This window comes from Podarcis vaucheri, assembly GCF_965113315.1.
Source record: "Podarcis vaucheri genome assembly, chromosome: Z".
NCBI lineage: Eukaryota > Metazoa > Chordata > Lepidosauria > Squamata > Lacertidae > Podarcis > Podarcis vaucheri.
The window spans coordinates 19,397,229-19,417,529 of NC_138758.1; the positions used below are offsets into that span (position 1 = coordinate 19,397,229).

General features: G+C 47.3%; 1 protein-coding gene across 1 annotated transcript in view; it reads left to right on the forward strand.

Moving 5' to 3' along the window:
- The first annotated feature begins 7,744 nt into the window (after positions 1–7,744).
- The window catches only part of MID2 (midline 2), a 202,661-nt gene continuing 190,104 nt past the window's right edge, over positions 7,745–20,301 (forward strand). Inside the window, exon 1 of the mRNA XM_082207565.1 lies at positions 7,745–8,155. The gene's annotated coding sequence lies outside the window, so the exon portion shown is untranslated. The remainder of the gene's footprint in view (positions 8,156–20,301) is intronic.

A 20,301-nucleotide genomic window follows, 5' to 3' on the forward strand; every position in this document is an offset into this window, starting at 1 on the left:
GTGGTGTCCTGTTTCTAAGGTAGCCTCATTACAGTGGGGACAGGGGGTGGGGCTTCCAGCCCTCAAATTAATTTAATGTGACCCTGTGAATACTGTCTTATGAGTTGAAAGGAGGGGGAAATGGAGAGAAAGGGGGTCGGTGGCAGAAAGAGAAAAGGCAGAGTGAGAAAAGGGGTTGGCCCCTCCCATGTTTGACTCTGACTCCGCCCACCTTTGACCCTTGCTCTGCCTACCAGCAGTAGGCAACCACTAACAGAATACAGTCATACCTTGGATCCCGAATGCCTTGGTACTCGGACGTTTTGGCTCCCGAATGCCGCAAACCTGGAAGTGAGTGTTCCAGTTTGTGAACGTTCTTTGGAACCCGAACGTCCGACGGGGCTTCCGCGGTTTCTGATTGGCTGCAGAACAGACTTCCGGAAAGGATTCCGTTTGACTTCCAAGGTACGACTGTAATGTGGGCCTTGGCTGAGAAAGATTCTCTTTATTTCAAGTACATCTGTTAAGGAGCCACGATGGGCTGCAGCTCCCATTCAAGTGACCACTCAACAACAACCCCAGGTAATGTGCGAAGCAGTATTTATTCATCATCTTGCAGACACAAAATGTCTGCGTTGGGATAGAGGGCAGGGAATTGTTTCGATCCTACTACTGAAAAGCAGGAGCTCATCCAAATCTGTGGAACTTAAAAAAATCAGCAAATCTATTATGTTTGTTATTAAATATATACTTAATTGAGCATATGGATGTTCTGGGAAGGAGTAAGGCAGAGAAGAGTAAAGCAGCCTTTTAGTCTTTTCACTTTAACAGAATCATCTCAGCACTTGCCCATCCTTGTTCGTTGCTCGTTGCCCCAGGGCTTAACAAAATTAAATCCTTTGTGTTTTGCTGATAAAGTTACAAGCAGAGACAACTGACACATCCCCCTCTTCATGTTCAGTAGGTTACCAACATTTGTTAGGGGAAGGTAAGTCAACAACCCTGTGTTGTCCAGCAGAACAAACATTTCAAAATGTAAATATAGGGTAGCAGAAGAAACAAATAAAGTACATTTTAGGATTAGCCAACCTGTGGCCTTCAAGGTGTCACTTGACACCAACTCTCACCACCCAGTCAAGCATGGCAAAGGCCAAGGGTGATGATACTTGCCATTTTCTGACATAACATGCTCTACTCATGCAGCAGAATCAAGGGGTAAAGCTTTTCTTGAATTGTATCACCTCTGCCTGCTTCCATGTTGGATGGTGGGATTTTCTTGCATATATATATATATATATATATATATATATATATATATATATATATATATTTTAATAAAAATGAATAAACAAGGGTAACAGAATAGGCTTAAGCTCTCACTCTGTTGCACTAATTGTCTATATGTCCCCCGGTCTTCATCAGGTGGCTTGGGGTTCACAAATGGGTCGCAGCAGTGCTGCCACCACCATTTTGTTTCCTGAAGAAAGGCATCTTTCTCCCACCTTTTCTTACTTGAAATCTGAGTACTGTTTCACTTCCTCCTCCTGGCCTGGAGGAGATTTAAGTAGACTTCATAGAAGTTTTCAGGCTGGTGTTAAAGTTGAGGTTGACTCTTCATAGCAGAGGTGGGAAACCTCCAGACTGGAAGCCAAATGTGGCCATCCAGGTCTCTCTTTCTGGCCCTTGAGACTCTTCCCAGGCAGCTCCCCCATCACTTTACTCGCCTTCCTTAAGTGTTTTTGCCTGGCTGGAATGTGCCTAGTTTAGACAATAATGATGCCACTTGCTTCCTTGGTTCCACTGATCATTGACATGTGGCCCCCAGAAGGGAATTTGGCCCTTAGTCTGCAAAACATCCCACAGCCCTGCATTGTTGGGAACTCTTAAACTAGGCATGTGAAACCTGTGGTCCTCTGGATGTTGCTGGACTCCAGTTCCCCAGCTCTAATACCTGCAAAAACAAATCTGTTGCACATACACAAAATAGTTCATTTTCTAGGTAATGACAAAAGATTTCCACATGCACACAAGCACACAGTTATAAAAGCCCTGTCTTCTGTGGAAAGCCTAATTTTCCATGCTTGTGGGTGTTTTGACATTTTGCTAGTTTCTGTTGTCACTTGTATGCTTTCAATCAGGTAGTTGAAAGGGGGGGAAATAGCAAGAAAAGAATGCATAGGAGGAAAATGCTCCATGCACCATTTCATGTGGCCTTCTCAAGCTATCTTGGAGCTTGTTACACATCAAGAGTGTTCAGAATATTGCTTATTGTTCCGAAGGAGAACCAGCATGGCTTCCACAAGAGTCACGACTGCCTCACTAGCCTTTTAGAGTTCCTTGAGAGTGTCAACAAGCATAGAGGTAGAGGTGATCAAGTTGACATTATGCACTTAACACTTTCAAAAAGCTTTAAGTTGTTCGCCGAAATAAGTCCAGCAGTCATGGAATAAAAGGAGGGTCCTCTTATGGATCAGTGACTGGTTAAGAAACAGGTAGGAATGTATGGACAGTCCTCCTAATAGAGAGATGTAGATAGCGGATTCCCCTGTGGATGGGTAGTTTTTAACTTGTTCATAAATGACCAGTGGCGTAGCGTGGGGGGTGCAGGGGGTGCCGGCCGCACCGGGCACAACATCTGGGGGGGGGCGCTCGCACTCGCAGCTCTCTGCCCCTACCTGGCTCACTCACTCTCTCTCACTGCAGTGCTGGCTGTGCGAATCTGATCCGAGCCGCTGGGTCGCCGCCCACTGTGGAGGGGGTGGGTGCCAGGCGTGCGGTGCGGAGAGAGAGCGAGGGACTATCTGGGGGAGGGACAGTGCAGCGGCCGCCCAGCGCAACGCTGAGCGCGGGAGAGAACCACACCAGACCAGCCCAGGCAGCAGCAAGAAGAAGCTGGCAGCGGCGGCAGGTTAGGGGTTAGGGGGTGCAAATTACTTGCCTTGCCCCGGGTGCTGACAACCCACGCTACGCCACTGTAAATGACATGGCGTTTGGGGTGGGCAGTGAGGTGGTCAAGCTTGCTGATGACATCAGATTGCTCAGGGTAGTAAGAACAAAAAAGAAATTGGAGGGATTCCAAAAGGTTCTCTCTAAACCGAATGAACAAGCATTAAAATTAGGTGAATGTGAATCAATGTAACTAAGTATACACATTGGGGCAAAAATCCTAATATATATATATTCACTTATGGATCCAAACTGGCAGTGATTGACCAGGAAAAAGACGGGATCATAGTGGATAACTCTTAGAAGGTGCTGATCCAGTATGCAACAGCTGTGAAAACGGTGAATTCCATTTAAAGGATCTTGAGAAAAGGGATAGAAAACTATAACCGTCAAAATCACAATGCCATTACAGTGGTACCTCAGGTTACATACACTTCAGGTTACAGACTCTGCTACCCCAGAAATATTACCTCAGGTTAAGAACTTTGCTTCAGGATGAGAACAGAAATTATGCAGTGGCGGCGCGGCAGCAGCAGGAGGCCCCATTAGCTAAAGTGGTGCTTCAGGTTAAGAACAGTTTCAGGTTAAGAACGGACCTCCAGAACAAATTAAGTTCTTAACCTCGGGTTACAGATGCTGCTAACCCAGAAATAGTACCTCGGGTTAAGAACTTTGCTTCCGGATGAGAACAGAAATCGTGCGGCGGCAGCGGGAGGCCCCATTAGCTAAAGTGGTACCTCAGGTTAAGAACAGTTTCAGGTTAAGAACGGACCTCCAGAACAAATTAAGTTCTTAACCCGAGGTACCACTGTATACAACATTAAAGGTAAAGGTAAAGGTACCCCTGCCCGAACGGGCCAGTCTTGACAGACTCTGGGGTTTGTGCGCCCATCTCACATCTATTGGCCGGGGGCCAGCGCTGTCCGAAGACACTTCCGGGTCACGTGGCCAGCGTGACAACGCTGCTCTGGCGAGCCAGAGCCGCACACGGAACGCCGTTTACCTTCCCGCTGGTAAGCGGTACCTATTTATCTACTTGCCCCCGGGGGTGCTTTCGAACTGCTAGGTTGGCAGGCGCTGGGACCGAGCAGCGGGAGCGCACCCCGCCGCGGGGATTCGAACCGCCGACCTTTCGATCGGCAAGCCCTAGGCGCTGAGGCTTTAACCCACAGCGCCACCCGCGTCCCTGTATACAACATTATGATGTGACTATACTTGGAATACAGTTCTGGTCACCCTTCTACCTCAAAAAAGGAGGCTGCAGAGCTGGAAAAGGTTCAGAAAAGGGTAACTAACATGATCAAAGTACTGGAGCAATTCCCTTCTGAGGAAAGGGGGTTTTGTGTGTGTTTACATTTGGGGCTTTTTTTTGGTTACAAAAAAGTGAAGTGTAACAGAGATGCATAAAATTATGCGTGTGCAGATAAAGTGGGCAGAGTTAAGTTTCTCTCAGTTTCTCATAATACTAAAATCTATGAAGGAAGTACACATTACATAGTTCAATTATGGAATCCACTAACACAAGACGCAGTGTGGCCGCCAACACGGATGACTTCAAACTACCCTTAAAATTAATGGAGGATACGGCTATCTCTTGTTACGAACTTTGTTATTTGTGCTAAAGGCAGAATGCTTCTGAATACCATTTGCTGGGAGAGAGCAGTTGCACTCAAGTCTTGCTTGTGGTCTTCTCATAGTCATCTGGTTAGCTATTGTGAGAACGGGATGGAAGACTTAGATGAGCCATTGGTCTGATGCAGCGAAGCTCTACTTAAGTTCTTAAGTAGTATTTTAGAATTAAGGGTTGTTGCTTTTAATTACTGTGTAATACAAATCTGCTTTCAACCACCCATAAATTTGCCACATTGTGGCTTGGATGTGGTCTGCCTTAACTCAGCCTTAACTTAGGGCATCCAGTGATGTACATCCATTATTTGGGAATGTGAGCAGAGGCAGAACGGTCCACTGCCTGCTAATTTTCCTTTCTAGATATTGGGATATTAAACTGGGCAATGGGCAGGCGCTAGCTATAGAAATTCATCGGGTTGGAAGCGGCCTTGGAGGTAATCTGCCCCAGCCCTTTCTTTAATGCCTGATGTGCAGGATTCAACCCTTGGGGTAAGGACAGGGATCACCAGGGAACAGATTTTCTCTCCTTCCTAGGACTTCTACTTGATCAGCCAGTCAGTCAAAGAACAGAGCTCTGAAAGGCTCTCAGTGCCAACTACTCACAATGGTGATTTTTCCTTCTACTCTTGGATGCAGTATCCCTCCAAATACCAGCTAATGGAAACTGCAAGAGGGGAGAGTGCTGTTGTGCTCAGATCCTGCTTTCGGACTTCCCAGAGGCATCTGATAACAGGATACTGCACCAGATGGGCCATTGGCCTGATCCAGCAGGCCTGCAACGGCTGTTCACTCTTATGGAGGTGCCCTGTCTCGATTGGCTTTCCTTTTGTGTCTCTTGCATCTACTTTTATTTAAATATTGGGCAGGGATGTATCCTTTTAACGTGCACAAAGCACTTACAGCGCAACCCTGTGCCTGTTTACTCAGAAGACTGACATGCAAACTGTACTCCCTTCTTGCCAAGTGCTTTCCAATATATTTGCCCAAGCAGGCATTTTCTGATCAGTAATGTAGAGAAGCCATGGAACATTTTCATCTGCCCGAGCTGCAAAAAACATGTCTCTCCTGTACCGGTCTCTGCAGCCACAGCAGGCACTGAAACTTTCCAACGGTTTGACCTCACCCCACCCGCAGGTACACTCATCCATTGCCTCTCAAGACAGATGGATGCCAACAATGCAGCCTGCACACACTGCTGTCAGGTGAAATGGCATATGCATCACTATTTTATGGTATTATACTGATTCATTGTCTTTGTTCTTTAGCATAATGATTTGCTGTATACCAGCTTGGTTTTTTTTTAAAATAAGGACTGCTGCCCCTACTCGCCAGCTTTGCATACCCTTCTGTCCTTCCCCCTGCCTCTGACCAAATCCTCCCCCTTTAAGCCTCACCCACCCCCTTGCCTATCCCACCACAGCCACCCCAAGCCCCTCCCCTCCTAAGTCCCTTAAAGGAGGGGGATACACCTTACAGAGGAGCCCCCTTAAACCTTCCTGCATGCATGTTTAATAGAGGGGTAGAAGCAGAGGGATTCTACATGGTGGTTTACTAAATTGCTATGGGAAGGGCCTCACCCACCACTGAACTTTGTTGCAGGCCTGTTTAATGGGTTGGGGGTGGATGGGGAGGCACTTCACAACACCTCTTTATCTCGTTAAGCAGTTTGCCTGGGCCTGCCTGCTGTTTCTCACACTGTTGCTGACACACAGCGTGAAGGCACTACAGTGGTACCTCTGGTTGCGAACGGGATCTGTTCTGGAACCCCGTTCGCAACCTGAGCAGAACACAACCCGCATCTGCGTGTGTCGCAATTCACCGCTTCTGCGCTTGCGCGTGATGTCATTTTGAGCGCCTGCGCATGCGCGAGTGGCGAAACCTGGAAGTAACCCTTTCCGGTACTTCGAGGTTGCCACATTACGCAACCTGAAAATGCTCAACCTGAAGCAAATGCAACACAAGGTATGACTGTATATATTTTTAGCATGTAGGAAGATAGAGCAGCATATAAATATTTTTAAATAAATTAAAAAAGTCTCGAATGGGACTTAACGCCCTAGCAATAGTGTTTAGGATTGGAAGCCAACAGAACGATCCTATAAATGTCTGCTCAGAAATCCATTGAGTAGAGAATTGCAGCCTTAGTTTAAGAACTGTAAAAAATTTACGGCCACAGCTGTTGATACTGGTCACTCTGGTTATCTCATATTCACTTGAGCCCATAGGCAGAAGTTGCAGATTATTATGCCTTTTCCATTTCATGGTCATTTGGCCCAATTGAAGGCAATACTTCGTTGGGCCTGGTTAGCCAATGATGAGAATCGGTGTGCCGCAGTTGTTAGTACTGGACTGGTACCTGGGAGACGAGTGTTCAAATCCACACTTGGCCAGGAAGCACACTGGGTGACTTTGGGGCAGTTGTAGGCTGCATAAACGCCATACAGTCGTACCTTGGAAGTCGAACGGAATCCATTCCAGAAGTCTGTTCCGACTTCCAAAACGTTCGAAAACCAAAGTGCGGCTTTTGATTGGTTGCAGAAAGCTCCTGCAGCCAATCGGAAGCTGCAGAAGCCCCGTTGGACGTTTGGGTTCCAAAGAATGTTCGCAAACCAGAACACTCACTTCCAGGTTTGCGAAATTTGGGAGCCAAAACATCCGAGTACCAAGGTGTTTGGGATCCAAGGTACGGCTGTATATTTAAACTAGTTAACCTTTCGTAGAGCCACAATTTCCAGTAGACAGTTCCCAGAATTCTTAGGGGAAGTACAGTAATGTGCTTTACATGTATGGTGTGTTCACAGCCAGAGTCTCTCTACCTCACAGGGCTGTTGTGAGAACAGAATGTAGAGGAGAACTATGTAGGCCACCTTGAGCTGTTTGGAAGAAAGGTGGCACATCAATGTAATAACAAGCCCTTCCTGCTTCTGTTGGACAGGACTCCAATATAGGAAAGGCTTATGCCACAATTCATCTGGCACAAGGTGGTGAATCTTGCTTGTCTCTAAAAGGTGCCACGAGAGCTGCTTTATGTGTAATTATGAAAGCGGGCCGCCTCCTCCGCCAGGTCGTGCTACCGACTGATTATGCGACGCGAGTTTGATTTAGGATTTGACGTCGCCGCCTCTGCCGCGACGAAGGGCTCCCGGTCCGCTGATTCTCTTCCTCCTCCTCCTCCTCCTGCGGTCTCCCGAAGGCCCTCTAGCGACGGCTGCCGTCCTCAGAGCCAGCACGTGGAGGGCGGCCCCTCAGCCGGCTCCCCTGCTGCCATTGTCCGTCGGCCGGTGCGCGCTTGGAAGTGGACGGTCTGCGTCTCGCCTTCGCTCGGGGGGGACGCACGCTCCGGCCAAGAGGAGGGAACAACGGGCAGGAGGAGGAGTGCGCGGCTGTGGCTCCGGCTTCCTTCCTGCCCTCCCTTTCTCCTCCCATCGGCCGGGCCAGCCTCGCCTCCCTCCCTCTCTCCCTATCTTCCCGCACACGCTCCCCGACCGGCAGCTCCGCGCTCTCTGCGCCGGCTCCTCCTCCTCCTCCTCTCCGCGCTTCCAGCAAGATGACAGCCGGGCGGCAGCAGCGGCGGTGGCGCGGAGATTCCTCGCACCGGCTGGTAAGTAGAAAGGACGCCGCCGCCGAAGGAACGAGCCCTGGACGGGCGGGCGGTGGTCGCCGCCCCGACGGGAGGGCTCGCGCAGCGCGGCGCAAAGGAGGTGGCCTTTGCGCTCCAGCGATCGCCCCAAGAGAAGAGCGGAGGGCGTGCGGGGTAGTGGTGGGGTGGTGGTGGTGGTGGGGGAGGCTGGGTGTCGCGGACTGGCGGGCCCACTCCAGAGATGGGAGAGAGGTCTTGTGCAGGCAAGAAGGGGTTAACTGAGGGGGGCATAACCAAGAGCGGAGGAAGTAGGTTTCCTCCAGGCGGGCGGGGAAAGGATCGGCTCCCACGGGTTGTGAGTACTTGGATTTGGCTTGGGAGAAGCGGAGGGAAGGAAGGGGTTAAACAGCCGGTCTGCAGGAATGGCTAGTAGGGCGGCGCGCGCGCGGGGTGTGTGTGTATGTGTCAGTTTTAGGTTGCACTGTTTGAAAGGTAGAGAAGTGCGTATTTTGGAGCGTGGATGTGGTGCTTTGTGATGTGCAAGGATGTGAGCGTGAAGTGGCCTGCGCCCCCGCCTTTTGGCAGAGGGGCAACCCTCTCCCGGCCCCCTCCCGCCCCCGCTTCAGAATTTTCCTCAGTATTTTGCAGAGTTGAGTTTTCTGCCAAAGAGCTGAGGTGGTGGTAAGGTGGCCCCTTCCTTTGCCACCCCACCAATCCCCTTTGGCACTGCAGACTTCGGAACACTTGTGTCTACGCACTTCTGACATGGTGGCAGGTGTGTGTCCCCAGCCATGGCCCGGCTGACCCTGAGCTCCCCTCTCCTGGCTGTGGTTCCACATCTGAATTCTTCTGGCTCTGTTCCAGGTGCATACCTGACTCTTGGGAGCGCAGCAATATTGTGGGTGGTTTGCCAGGGGGGGATTAATGGAGCTGCCAGCAGAGCCGAGCGCGAGGGCAGGTGCACCACCAGGTAACACCAGTTGAAACAAGTTTTCTCTCCCAGGTGCTAGCCTGAGACACTGAAGTTGGAAGGGGTGGTGGAGAAAGATAATTGCACGCCATCCACTGGTTGGTTTGCTTCATCTCTTGCCACCCTTAGCTAGCGGGCTGCCCCTGTAGAGGAAGGACAGCATCCTTGGGTTCTTTCTCTGCTTTTTCCATCCTGAGTAGAATTGCAGCATCCTTCCTCTGCCTTCCCCACTTCAGATCTAATCCTGTCCTCTTTCATTTGCAAGTTCCCAGTTGCGTCACTGAAGCAAGGTCCACGGTGTCTTAAGATTCTTGTTCTCCTGGTTTGGGTAGCAAACTGAACTGCAGCTTAACTAAATTCTGCAGTTTTGGGCAATGTGAAATTTTCAGGTCGGGCTGAAGTTTAGACAGCCGGTTCTTTTTCTGCTTTGGCACTGCATTTTTTGTCTGGACAGAGGAAAGCACAGTGGATGTATGAGGCTGTCGTGGAGGACTTTGGAAGAATCAATTTCTGGGTCTGTGGCTTGATGACAATTCAGAAGATTTAAGCTGTCGCCTTCTAGGGATTTTGCTTGCACTAACGGTGCCAATGGCTTTGGCACGTATCATGTTTTCTGTGGGCTAAAGAGAGAAACTTGATACGGTGCAAAATATTCAGGGTTTAACCTAAGAGCTGGAATTCTCCGAAGCTATTAGGTTTACTTAGGCTTGAAACAAAATATTTACCTGTGATATGTTTCACTCCACATTTTATATTAGTATTTAGTGACAGACATCTCTGATATTGTTTGCAGCTCAGATGCTGTGGGCTGTTGGATTATTTAGATTCAGCAAGCTTGGAGAGAGGTTTGCATGTTAGAGCTTCAGTCTGCCACTCAGTGGCCTTACCTGACCCCAGCAAAGAGGGAGTTACAGTGTGCTAGCCCCCCCCATCCCTCTTGCCTTTGTATAATTTGCCATTGTCTTCCCTGAACACATCTTTACATCAACAATTTTGGAATTTGCAGTCTTCAGTGGATGGTGACTTAACTTGGACTTCACAGTCCAAAATAGCAGCTGCAGCTTGTAAGGAGCTGGATATCGTACAGATTTCTGCGAGCCTCAAACTGCTTTGCATTCCTCAAGAATGCAGTGTCCAGAGAGTTGCTGGTGCTGAGCATTTGAACTTTGGTCTAGGGCCTAACAAGAATCCTTTCATCATCATCTTAACTCCCCACCCACTGCAACATTGCTGACCCAAAAGCATTTTTTGAGTTGAGTCTTCACAAACTGCAGCATTCACTAGGAGTCTTGTTGAAGTTGAAGGGTGATTTCGCAATTATTTTGACTGATCGGAACAAGAATGCAAGCTGTGCTGTTGTGATGTACAAGTGATATAGGCTAATGTGTGTCCAGTGCTTTGCTCTGTGTCTGCCTTTACAGGAAGCCTTTGTGATGGCAGGTGGAGTCTTAAAGTGGCACTGGGGAAGATGATAAATAACTTTAAAGTGGTGTGTCTGTATGATTAGCCTCTGCCAACCTGGGTCTTCCAGATGTTTTCGACTGCAGCTCTCCGCCAGCCCTTACCGTGGTGAATTGTAGACCAATATATCTGGAGGACACCTGACTGACAAAGGCTGTGTTAGATTTACTGTTAGATTTTTCATGTTGCCTTTTCTTATCATTCCTGAAACGCGAACAGAACAGAGCTGGAGAAAGGTTGCCATTCTGTCGGCTGCGTAAATTCCTAGGCATTCAAGGGGAGATTAGGAAGAAATCATTGTGCGGAAATTAGCAAAGACCAGTGTACTTCCAGAGAATTGTCTCTGTAACTCCAGCAGCAAGTAGAGTCACTCTTTTTCGTAGTGTATCCTAAGATGCTTCCTCTACTTTTCATGAAAGAGTCAGGTCCGTGGCTACAGCAAGTCTCTCAGTGAGGGATTCTGTGATAAGTTGTTTAGCAAACCTGCTTTTTTAAAAATAAAAAAGTTGCTATTGATAAGTATTCTTAGGGACATAGGAAGCTGTTTTATACCAAGTCAGGTCATCGGTCTTTCCAGCTATTGTATTGTCTGAATTGACTGGCAGCAGCTGTATAGGTTTTCAGAATAGAGCTGTTTCCAGTCCTACCTGGACACACCAGAGACGGAACCAGGGACCTCCTACCTGCAAAGCCGGTCTTCTGCCACTGAGCTATGGCCCTTCATTTGCAACATCTCCCTTGGAACATTTCCCTTTGCCAAGTATGATGGAAACCTCCTTGCTTGGCTGACAGGGATGGGCGAGGTGACAGCTGGATGGGTCTTGTGTGCTGCTATTGCACGCCTGTGTCTTGGGACGGAGATGCGTGCTTTCTGAGCTCCTGTGGTTGACCCTTGGCTATTTAAAGACCCGGGACTGTCATGTCAACAGCAGATGGTGTAACACGCCTGTTCTGCCTTGGCAGTTGTGTGCTCCCAGCTCGAGGCAGTTGATTTGCTCAATCAGGCAGGGTTGTAAAGAAATGCTTCTGGTCCCTAGTGGGGCTTTTGGTCAATTTTGATGGGGGAAGACTTGAATTATCCCAGGAAATAAAGTGGAACCTCATGCAGTACTGACAAGCCTGAGGCAAGATTTGCTGACAGTTCCCTCCAGGCTGTGGTTTCCAGGTCCTGGATTTTCCAGGAGAGACTAATGCTCTTGGTTGTGAGTGCTTCTGGTTACACTTGAAAAAAATTATAATGGTGTTTTCTGCTGATACATGTGGAATCTCACCATTTGCTGAAGATCAAGTCCCAAATGAAGCTGTGGAGTGAATTCTGGCTTGGAGGGGGGGAGGGAGTTCCCCAGAGCACCACTTTCTCTTTGGTGAAGAATATTTAGATTTTCAGGCAAAGCCAAGCTTTTCTTCATTTTGGCTTCCCATAACGGCTCCAGTCATGGCGCTAATGGCCTTGCATTTGTTGATCGGGGAATGGGGAACCTGTGGTCCTACAGCTGTTGTTGAACACCGGACCCTGCCAGCATGGCTAGTGGTCTGGGATGGTGGGATTTGTAATCCCAAACTTGGGCCTCCAGCTGCTTTTGGACTACAGTCTCCATCATCCCTGAAGACTGGTCTTGCTAGCTAGGGATGATGGGAGTTGTAGTCCAAAAACAGATGGAGACCCAAGTTTGGGAAACTCTGATCTAGATGACTACAGTTCCCTCATCCCTGCTGAAGATGAATCTGTATGGGAACCCAGAGCCAAAAAGGCAGTCTCTGGGGTGGGCTGGCTGTTTAAAACCTTCTAGCTTCTCTCCTTGATGCCTTCTTGGGTGTTAGATTCAGGGGATAGTCTTCTTATGGGGGCAGCAGAAGCAAAGAAGCCCACTAGGTTTGAGGTAGAATCAGACATGTTTCAGAATGATTTCAATGCAGATACCACCTTTTTCTTTTCCTTCCCCGTCAGACTTTGGTTGGGGTCACCAAGGCTGGCAGAAGCTGTTGTGATGTAGTGGGGAGGAGGACTGAACTTGGACTGGAGGCACCTGGGATGAAATCCTTGCTCAGGATTGGCGTGCCTACCTGTCAGTCGCCTAATGATGTCAGGTGCAAGGCTCTGCTAAAATGGAGACATTTCCACCCCCTTCAGTTTAGCAGGAGTTTCCATGCAAAACTTCCTGAATAAGTGGATTCTGATGTAAATTTCTTCCTGAGGTTAAACTTCAATTTAAAGATTTAACTGGAGGTGCTCAGGGCTGTACCTGGGACCTTCTGCATGCAAATCTTGTGCTCTACCACTGAGCTGTGGTAGCTTCTCAAAAGTCTTCTTGGAATTGCCTAGTTTAGTGTTGTATTCTGGCAAAAAAATGGTTCAGGCCATGCTCCCCAGCTGAGAAGATATTGGCTCCTGTGCTGATTTTGAAGCCAGTAGACATTTGAGCCAGATGGTCTTTCAAGCCCCTTGCAATTCCCTGAATGATAGAGAAGCTTGGGTGTGGACCACAGCCCTGCCCTCCTCAATTCATTGATTTGTAAGCCTGGTTGTAGCATGAGTTAGAGTTTTGTTTTCTTAATTTTTTTTCTCCTAGAGAGCACTCATACACTTCTGGCTTAATGAGGGCTCTGGCTTATTCTGTTTGAACAAACAGCTCCATTAAGTTGTGCTGATTAATGAGCAGAAAACCCAGTAGGGAAGGCAGAGGTCTGAGCTTCCCGTATGTGTTTATGGCTGTGTCTTGTATGCACAGCACGAAAACATAGCTTGGGAACTTGAAGCCTGCAGATGGGTGGGTGGGAATAGATGCATGTCAATGTGGGGAAAGGAAATCTGGCACTGCAATCATCCATAGATGTCAGGGATAGGGTACACTCACCCAGGTCTTTTGAAGGCCCCTGTGATGGTTTCTGCCACAATCCTTTCATGGCAGTAAGAAAAGATGTGGGAAAAGGCTGCCCCATGCTGAATTTCTGCACCTTTATTTCCTGGTTAGTGCACTGTGTACACATACTGCTGTGTGCTGGGAGAGGTGTTTGATGTGCAACTACTAATCCTTTCTTAGTGTTACTTGTAAGGGTGCACTGTGAGTTGTGCTTTGTGCACACAGTGAAGGCAAGCAACTAGCTTGCTGCAGGCCGGAGTCAGCATAGGCTAGCATTTTCTTTCTGGCTTCCAGGCTCACGGGTGTTTATGAGAATAGGCTTTGTGGACGGTTGCACCCACACAGAAAGACCAGCGTGGGTGCTACGCACAGCATTGCTCAGGTCTCGGCAATTGAATGTGGGCCTCTGTTTTTAAATGTGAGTGTTGCAGAGAAAGATTGAATCTTCTCCCCTTTGCTCTATGATGCCAGTTGCATCCCTGTGCCTGTCACAGATCTTCACCAGAGCTGTGTGCAGAGACAATAAAACAGTAAGATTTTGCACCCAGAGAACGCAAATCTCCAGTAAGAAAGATGACTCCTGAGCTCCATGTAAAGGTAAAGACACCCCTGACTGTTAGGTCCAGTCACGGACGACTCTGGGGTTGTGTGCTCATCTCACTCTATAGGCTGAGGGAGCCGGTGTTTGTCCGCAGACAGCTTCCGGGTCATGTGGCCAGCATGACTAAGCCGCTTCTGGCGAACCAGAGCAGCACACATAAACACCGTTTACCTTCCCGCCGAAGCAGTACCTATTTATCTACTTGCACTTTGACATGCTTTCAAACTGCTAGGTTGGCAGGAGCAGGGACCGAGCAATGGGAGCTCACCCCGTTGCGGGGATTCCAACCGCCGACCTTCTGATCGGCAAGTCCTAGGCTCTGTGGTTTAGATTACAGCGCCACCCATATCCAGTGCTCCATGTAAACTATACAAATTGAGCAAATACACGTCATTCTGTACTTTGCAGAATCCTGGTCATGCAAGAGCTCTGTGTGGCATTAGTGTTCCTTCCCAGCTAACGGAGAACTTAGGATCAAACTATACATTGTGTGGAACACCTCCTTACAACTGTCTATACCTTGCCTAAAAAGCTGCTGCCACACCCCACCACCAGCCAGATTGGACTGTGGCACGGGGGAAGGAGTAAATAACGCTTTTCTTTCCATACTGTTGAAAATTGCTTCCGATGTTGCTCTTTCTGAACATTATGCACAGCTTGATCCTTGGTGAGCAATAAGCTCTGCAAACCATTTTTTATATCAAGTTCTGGCAATTTGGTTCCGATTCTTTTCACATGGAACCTGTCCCTTTTTTATAGACTTGCCTTGTCCCATAATGGCTGCTTACCCTGCTCGGGAGTGGGCAGCAGCTGTGACCTGTCACAGGCTTCCCCTCCATCCCTGGGGGGTGAAATTCCTTTTGGTGTGGCCAGCCATTGGACGGCTGGATAGCCCACCCACATCAATATTTGAATTGGCCAATTGGGCAGGCTGGGAGGTGGAGCATAGTTGGAGGACCAGAGTCAAGGAGTGTTCACTCTGGTCCACCGACTGGGAATGAAAGCCGGCTGCACCTGCATCACTTAGCACAAAGATCATAATTGTCCCTTAATGTTTCCTAGTATCTAGCAGATCTAAACCTGTTCTCCTGGCATCACTGTCTTGTCTGCCATTTGAGGCTTCTGAGCTCTGCCTGTCCTACTGGCCTTGCATGCAAAACAGGTAGTATTTCTTGACAATGCTAACATGGAGGCCCTGGATCTGAATATCCTATCCAGCAACTTAATAATTTTACATCCAAGAGCTCGCCATTCATTTTTTACTGATGCTGAAGCTTAGATGGCTCCAAAATCTCCTGAATCCCTCTGTTACTTACTTTTATCTGCCTTTATTCTAATGCTTTATTGGTTTTAGGTTGCATTTTGGTCTTAATGGTAGCGATCTTTTTTTTAAATACGGTACACAGCTTAAGCGTATTAAGCAGTTTATAAATGCCTTATACATAGTTTAGTCTATACATAGCTTAGTTTAATTAAAAACGTTTATTAACATTTATGTATTTAATGACAGCAGCACGAATACTGTAATTCCCAAAGATGGAAAGGAGGAGAAGTCCCAACAAAGGAAGAATGGCTTTGGAAAACGTTGGAATACACGGAACTGGCAAGATTAACAGCAAAGATTAGAGACCCAAATGATGAAAACTAAGGAACTTTTATAAAGCATTTCAAGTGTTGCTAAAGCGAGATGAAAACGTGAGCAGGACTTGAAATATGAGCGTTAATTTTTTAAAGATAAATAGGTTTAAATGGATGTATTGAATAGTGCAGGTTTCAAGGGTAAATATGGAAAGCGTGGAAGGGGAGGACGTGAAGTCAACTGATAAAATAACTTACGGTTTATGTTAAAATTTGTAGAGTTTTTTTGTTTTTGTGAAAAATCAATAAATAAGATTTTTTTAAAAAAATTAATTAAAATAAAATAAAATAAAGCAAATGAAAGTGAATCATAGACAAATTCACCAATGGTAAGTTTACTGGTGACAACAAGGCAAGATGGTTATTTGCCACCTGAATGGCCAGTTGCTGGGGGACAGCAGAGGGAGAGGACTGTTGTCCTCATGTTCTTCTTGAGGGTTTCCCATCCAAATATATTTTATTGCCTGCTGTGGTAAACAGGATATTGGAACAGAAGGTGGTTTGGTTTGATTTGGCAGGGTTCTTACAATGCTGACTCCTCCCCTTGCGCTGTCTGGATGATGCAAAGATAGGCTGCAATACTTTGCAATGTGAGGGCTGCTGTCTTCTGTGGGGCAGTGGACCACCCTGCTCAGTATTCTCCCAGTGTGGCTAGGAGAATATAAAGACTAAATCCACAGGCTTTTCTGAGTCGGCCATTTGGGTCTGTGGCCACGGGTGGCGGAGAGCCGTTTCTTAGCTTATCTTTGAAGCTTTATAGAGTCTCTGTGGTCAGAACATAGGGAAGTGCCTTGTGCATAGCCAGGTCAGTGGTCCATCTAACTCACTACTGTCTAGGTAAAGGTAAAGGGACCCCTGACAGTTAGGTCCAGTCCCAGACGACTCTGGGGTTGCAGCGCTCATCTCGCTCTATAGGCCGAGGGAGCTGACGTTTGTCCGCAGACAGCTTCCGGGTCATGTTGCCAGCATGACTAAGCCGCTTCTGGCAAACCAGAGCAGTGCACGGAAACGCTATTTACCTTCCCGCCGGAGCAGTACCTATTTATCTACTTGCACTTTGGCGTGCTTTTGAACTGCTAGGTGGGCAGGAGCAGGGACCGAGCAACGGGAGTTCACCCCGTTGCAGGGATTCGAACTGCTGACCTTCTGAATTGTATTTTTTTTTAGGATTTACCCTATTCTTTATATGGTAGATCATAGAATCATAGAATATGCAGCTGTCCCACAAGGGGATTGAACCTGCAACCTTGGTGTTATCAGCAGCACCCTCTAACTAACTGAGCTGTGTCATCCCATTTAACTGATTTTTGTATTGTGTCGTTACATTCTTGTAACCTGCCCTGGGTTCTTAAGGTGAAGAGCAAGTAGGAAATCTTAACAAATAAATAGCCAATAAAGTTGGGGTGTTGTTGTTTTTTGTTTATTTCCCACCTGCCTAAGGCCAAGGTCTCCTGATATTGTAAAGGATTTTTTCTACTGAAAGATTCAGGACCCAGATTCTGTGTATTGCTGCTCGGTTATTTATTTATTAGCAATATTATTTTATGCCGCCTTATATGCATGACCGAAATATAAAGGCCAATCACAAAATAAAGCATCGAAATGGTTAACACACCAAGCAGAAAACTTTGGAATACAGTATAGAGAAAGCTGCAGAAAAAAGCATTTTCCAGAGGTGTTTTTAGAAGTAACTACTGTTGCAAGCCACTGCAACCTACTTTATTGACTGTAAGAGAATGATTTGGTCAAGCCTAAATTAAGTGTGTGCCGTGGTGGTGGTGGTGGTGGGGACCCTGCAGGCACGAGCTAAGGCCTCTATGGGCTCATATGTGCCTGCAGGCATTGCATTGGTGATCAAGATTATGGGGGAAACTGATCACAGATGTTGTGAAGCAGTAGAGGGATGCTCAAGGCAGTAGCATTAATGAGACATAGATTCAAGGAATTGTAGAGTTGGAAGGGACCCTGAGGGTCATCTTGTCCAACCCCCTGCCATGCAGCAATCTCAACTAAAGCATCCGTGGCAGGTGGCCGTCCTTCATGGCTTGGCTTGATTTGCAGAGCTCTCCCTGCAGACCTCAGGAAGGGTCGTTCTCAGTGGCAGAACATCTGTTTTGCATGCAGAAGGTCCGGGTTCAATCCCTGGCACCTCCAGCTAAGGCTGGGGGAGACCTCTGCCCTGACACCCTGGAGAACTGCTGCTACTCAGTGCAGACGATACTGTGCTAGATAGGCCAGTGGTCTGACTCGGTGCAAGGCAGATTCCTTCGTTCCACACCTGCCGCTCTGGACGGATATTACATCTCTTTAGTAGGCATGTCTTCCCCCCTGGAAGTTCTTTTCTGTCCCTTCAGGCATCCTCAGCGATGCAGTCTTCATTGGAGATTGACTGCACCTTATCTCCTTTCATTGCTGCAAAGGATTAAGCATACCTGCCTGGCTGTCGTAAGTGTGTGAGCTGTTATAACGAACTGAAATTCATTTTTAATAGCAAAGTTAATCGCAGAGTCCACTCATTGATTCTCTATTTTGCAGCTGTATTAGCTAGGCTGTGCTGCTGCTAATGGTCTAGAAAATCGCCTTTTAATAAAGTCAGGCAGAGGGTGTGTGTTTGGCGGGGTGCGGGGAGAGAGAGAGAGAGAGAGACAGAGACAGAGAGAGAGATCTAACTAAAAGTACAAGCCAGGATGGCTAAAATTGGAATGCTTTGGAATCAGCCGCGTAAAAGGATGCTGGCAACAGCTATGCATTGAAGCAAACAGAAGCCGTTCAAAGGCTGTTTTCTCACATGCAGGCTTATCACTGAATGACAGTTGCAGCTTCCAGAGAGCTTTCTTTGATACCTTTTGCACTTGCATCCTTTTGTTTGCACTTTTGGTGCAGAGAACAAGTTTGTACTATGTTGAGTAATTTGAGAGGATAGTGCTTTGTTTGCCATAGCTGTCAACTTACAGATTTGAAAATAAGGGACCAGCAGCCAAAATAAGGGACCTGCAGCCTCACCTGTTCCAGGCACTCCAGTCTTCCTGTCCTCCTGCAGTCTGGTCAAACTCATGTTGGGTAGCTTCGAGAACACTGTCCAACCAACTTTGTAACCAGAGGTTCAATTGAATAGAATCTGAATCACATGCACCACAAGTCTTATGCAGCCTCAACTTAAGATGGCTCACCGGCCTGGCTTTGCACTGCAAAGTTTGCAGCAGCACGTGCAACAAAATGGCGTCCAGCATTCAAAAAACCCCTCAGCTTGCATTAACTAGCCACACACAAGGCATGCAAGCTCCACCCCCCAGTCGTTCTTAGACTTCTTATTGGGTGAGCAACACAGCCAAGCAACACACTTGGAGCCTCCCTCATCCCTGGCCAGCAGGGAGGGAGGAAGAGGAGCTGCTTCCTTTGAAATTTAAGGGACATCATTTAAGGGACATTTAAGGGACATCCATCAATAAGGGACAGCAGCGGGACATGGCGCTGGAATAAGGGACTGTCCCTTCAAATAAGGGACACTTGACAGCTATGTTTGCATCCTGATATTTGAGGAAGGAAGACAAATTAACTGAGGGCTTTATTTTGCTGTCTCTCCAGACTGAGGAAAGATTGCATATGCTGATGGTGGAGCTTCTATGTTAAATTAAAATGCAGAGAGGTTCAAAACTTTGACTCTCAGGGTTGGGTGAATTGCCGTTTGCTGTCCTCAAGGTATGTGGTGATTTTCTGCGCAGGCCTTCCTTCCCTCTTTGTCCTATAACTACATTTCCCTGCTTCTGTTTAACGTGCTTTCGAAAGCTTTGTGTAAATCTGGATCTCACACAAATAATCATGTAACGGTTTCACCATGTGCACAAAGCAGAACTCAGCCCTCATCCATTCAAACCGCACTGCACAGCCATTTATAGGCAGCAAGAATTGTTTTTTTGCTTGCCCAGTGTGAGCGGAACAATGGTTATATTTTCGCAGTAAGAAGCTTGTGCTGATGAAAGCCAGCGTGGTGCTAAAAGCAAGAAAAGCCATTCTGGATTAAGCCAGTAAGGAGATACCACAAATACATATATTTGTGATAGGTTTTCGCTGTTTGTACAGTAATATTTCCCTGCATAAACACTTCCCTGTATTTCACGGGGGATGTAAAACCCAACCATTTTATATAATCGCATTAGAACCAATTTAGTGCGGCTGGGATTGCTTCTTGCACTTTACAGGTGAAAATCTGCTGAGGCTGGCAGGAAATGGTCACTTCCCTAGCTTCCCAACCTTACATTTGCTCCCATGATGTGGACTGAAGCTACAGGATTGTGGTTAGCTACGCTGGAGGACTTCAGATGGTAGCTGCGTTTGCATCTATTGGTGCAACACACTTGCTGGCTTATCTGGCACGGGCAGTGTGCTAGTGCAGGCTGCCAATCTCTCCCACTTTGTTCCTTCCTTCATGCAAAGCGGATCAATAAACTAATAAGTATTTGCTCCAATTACGCCTTAACCAGGGTTGTAGTTTATTGTTCTCTAAGAAAACATGGTTGCTAGTCAACCAGAGGACATGATTTATAGTTGGTTATTTATTTATTTATTTATTTATTTATTTATTTATTTATTTACTTACTTACTTACTGCAGATAATGTTTCAGAGTAGACTCATGGA